The sequence below is a fragment of the Salvelinus alpinus genome, chromosome 34, assembly GCF_045679555.1.
Source record: "Salvelinus alpinus chromosome 34, SLU_Salpinus.1, whole genome shotgun sequence".
In the NCBI taxonomy this organism is placed as follows: Eukaryota; Metazoa; Chordata; class Actinopteri; order Salmoniformes; family Salmonidae; genus Salvelinus; species Salvelinus alpinus.
The window spans coordinates 27097273-27101151 of NC_092119.1; the positions used below are offsets into that span (position 1 = coordinate 27097273).

Here is a 3879-nt window from a genome sequence, read left to right on the forward strand (position 1 = left end):
AAACACAAGTCATAATATTGTAACCAGTTGTTTTAAAGGAGGACAGTTGTTAAAATGACAGATGTGGGGCATTTCGTGAAATTGTACTTCAGTATGGTTTCATAAACAAAGACATGCTGATGTGCCAGAATATTAAGTATCACATTGTCATAAGTATCAAAACTGTAAAAACAATATGTAGCTTTTCTGCAGAAAGAACCAGCCTCATAAATTTATGACTTTATCCTTTTTCTTCAGTGTGGCCCTAGTACTCTGTCATATAAACAAATACACATTCCATATGAATATAAAAACACAATGTGTAACATTATGTTCCTTTATTGAATAAGGACAAAACAAAGCAGGTAAACCATCAGCTCCTTTCGAAACTGAAGTCACAGTGACTCTACAAGATGGAAAGCACAGAATCCAAGCATATTATACAAAATGATACATACACATTCAAAGGTCTGTATATAACACACCCTGCATGTCTGCACACTAAAATAAATGCAGGACAAATCCATACACATCAACTGAACAGACAAATGAATGGATGCAGTAGCCTCCCTGCAGCCTTGTATTACACACAGTATACCGCACAAACATCATAAGAGGCCAAATTCGTCAAAAAACGAACCCAAAAAAAAACAAATTCCTCTGCCACCGCAGGACATATTTAACCAAAATTGAAAGCACACATACTAACTAAAATAATTCAACACATATTGGTCCCTCAGCAGCCGACCACTGTCGTAATCAGGGAAGATTGCCGGATTGTCCCAGTCCATGGCTGGTGGCACTCTGGGGGCCCTCTCCTTCCTCAGGCAGGCCACATTGTGGAGGACAGCACAAGCCACAGTAATATCACATGCCCTAACAGGGCTGACCCTTAATTTGTGAAGGCAGTGAAAGCGTGCCTTCAGGAGGCCAAAGGTCATTTCAACTCTGGCCCTGGTCCTGGCATGGGCATGGTTGTAGGCCTGCTGTGCTTCCTGGGGGTCTGTGAAAGGTGTCAGGAGAAAAGGCTGGCAGCCATACCCCCTGTCTCCCAGCAACACACCAGAGAATTCACCTGTCAACACAAAATCTCATCATTACTACCTCATAAACACAGTGATATTCTTGACACAGCCATGATGGTTATAAATAGGGGTTGTGTGGCTTACCTTGTGATAGGCACTGATAGATTTCAGAGGCCCGAAAGATTCTGGAGTCATGGACTGAGCCAGGCCATTTTGCCACAACATTGCTGATCACACAGTCAGCATTGCAGACCATCTGAAATCATAAGATGAGGAATATTACACCAATCAATGCACATCACTGGCAATGCAGAGTGTTCGTCAATGGACAATATCAAAAAGTTATGTTCACCTGAACATTAATGCTGTGAAAGGATTTCCTATTCACAAAATCGGCCTCATGGGCACCTGAGGGGGCTTTTATCCTTGTGTGTGCAGTCCACTGCACCAATGACATTGGGGAAACCTGTCACACAAAGTAATGAGTATCCTACTATGTGTTAACAGTTGTCCTGTAATTTGTAGATCCTCTTACCTGCAATCCTATAGAACTCCTCTTTGATGTCAGAGTCTTCTGTGGCCAGGGAAGGAGATGAAGACATCTGCTAATGCTTTGATAGCCAGACACACACTCCTTATTGTGAAGCAAATTGTGGCCTTGTTCAGCTGTTCTGCATCCCCCACTGAGTACAGGAAGGCTCCACTAGCAAAAAAGCGCAAGGCCACACAAACCATTTGCTCCACACTCAGTGCATGGCTCCGTGCAGTGCGGTGCTTAATCCTGGGACCCAGTAGTCTGCATAGATACCTGATGCCATCTGCAGAAAACCTGTATCTTTCATATAGATGGTCATCAGGGAAGGCCAGTGGGTCCAACCGGTCCCTGAAGACCCTTTCTCGCCTGAAGGCTCTCCTCAGCACAAGTGCTTCTTCATCCACCACATCTCGCACGAATGGGCATGCCATTGTCAGAGCAGAAAGGAACACACCATTTTGGGCCTTCATATAGGCTAGTGGCCACACCTGGTGCTGGGGGGGTGGGCAAAAGAGGGCGATGCCTTATAACGATGACTTGGTTGTACTGATTGCTGGGAAAATAAAAAAAACCTTAGAAAGATGCCACCGTCCTGTGTGCTCACAATAAGAGCTCATATGTCATGGCTCACTTGACTTTACGAGAATATACCTAATTTTTATTTTGAGCTGTGTCATCTTCTTGGAGCTGGGGGAGGAAAGAAAAATAATGATTAATACATTTGTGTTACAGTTAGCATACAGTGTACATTGAAGGCATATCTCACCTCCCTCTCAAGTTTTTTTATTTCAAGGTCCAGTTTCCTAATTGTCCTCTTTTTTATTTCGGACTCCAGTGCAAGATTTTCCATCTTTTTCTTCTTGTACTGAATGTCTATGTCTGCCAGTTCTATTTGGCGCCGGAGGTGGTTGCCATACAACTTTCTGATAGCTTGTGAGCTCTGTGAACACAATACAATTAGCGCAGCTGGAATTTGGCAGGATGTGGTGTCCTTTTATTAATACGCACTATGTTGCCAGGCTGGTTTTCCCACTGTATAGCATCTGGGTCCAGTAAAAGAAATTAGATTTTTTGATTTTGATGAGGACTCCTCACCATTGTAGAGTAAATAGTACTTTCACAGTCTTAACATGATACCTCATGCCTTCTGGAATCCAGAGAGATGGTCTCCTCCTCATCATCGTCTCCATCATGTGCTGTTGCTGCTGCACTGGGGCCTTCACCCTATCACATTTAATCGGATTCATATTGAAGCTAGTAGACAAGACATGCCAGGCCTACAGTATGCCTTTGATGGAGTACTCACTGGATCAGCATCGTCTGGTGCTTGTGCTGGTGGCTCTAACAGGAACACAAGTAGCTGGGTCCAGGGGCTGGCAGAAGGTCATACACAGGGGGTCCAAAAAGGCAACTGTACAGGCAGAGAAAAGGCTAGTATCGTCCTCCGGGAGATCAGGCAATAGGTTGACAACAGGAAATCCGATAGGCTAAAGTACAGGCAGGTAATATGCAAAAAGGCATCATACACAGGAGGATTAAATTACACTACAACCCCAGCGCTCCGAATAGAAGTGTGTCAGAAAACAAACAATACCTCACAATGATGGGGTGCAAAGAACTGAACTAAATAGTGTGTGGTAATGACATACAAGTGTGTGAACAGGTGATCAGAATTCAGGTGATTGGGATCTGGAGAGTGAGCTGCGTTCAGGGGATCTATGTGTTTGAGAGTGTGAGCTGGAAAGTGAGCTGCGTTCAGGGGATTTACGTGTTTGAGAGTATGAGTTGAAAGCAAACGTTACACCCTTGAATTGAATTGAGTGGGGTTAAAGCCAGGGTTTGTCATATATTAGCAATGGCGACCCTGGAGCAAGGGTCCCAGAGCCGACATGTTTTTCACTTTGTCGACTCAGGATTAGACGACCTTTCAGTTACTGCCCCAACGCGCTAACCGTTTTGGCCACCTGCCGCCCGACGCTATTGTTCATTTTCCTCATTGACACGTAAAAGTCCAAAATGGTCTGAGTAAAAAAACTAGACACCAAAATGGTTAACAATGAATTAAGTTCTGCCATGGTAACAGCTAAAACAAGCAAACATTCAACTGATATCCCCATAATTAATGAATTGTTCAAATATGGCCAAATAGGCAACAGCTAGTTGAGAGGTCACTGCAGATCAACAACCTACGGGTTCTTGTGCCCCACTTTCCAACGCCTTACCTCCACAACCTATCCGTACATGAAAGCTTCAGCTGTTGAAACTTTGATGACCTATTATAATGTTGTCAAGGGTGCATCTGTTTTTATAGCGGCATCCCTCTATGGTAGCAAGAGAAGG

The 3879-nt window shown here is 43.9% G+C and overlaps 1 long non-coding RNA gene across 2 annotated transcripts; it reads right to left on the reverse strand.

Annotated features, from left to right (window-relative positions):
* Positions 1 to 302: 302 nt before the first annotated feature.
* LOC139563675 (uncharacterized) lies at positions 303 to 2829 on the reverse strand. 2 transcript variants are annotated; one of them, XR_011672613.1, is made up of 6 exons: positions 2306 to 2829; positions 2191 to 2226; positions 1540 to 2092; positions 1357 to 1470; positions 1149 to 1260; positions 303 to 1054 (listed from the first exon to the last, which is right to left on the reverse strand). It is a non-coding gene; the product is annotated as an uncharacterized lncRNA (long non-coding RNA). The 2 variants fall into 2 exon arrangements; XR_011672612.1 differs by having other exon boundaries at positions 1540 to 2226.
* Positions 2830 to 3879: the final 1050 nt, after the last annotated feature.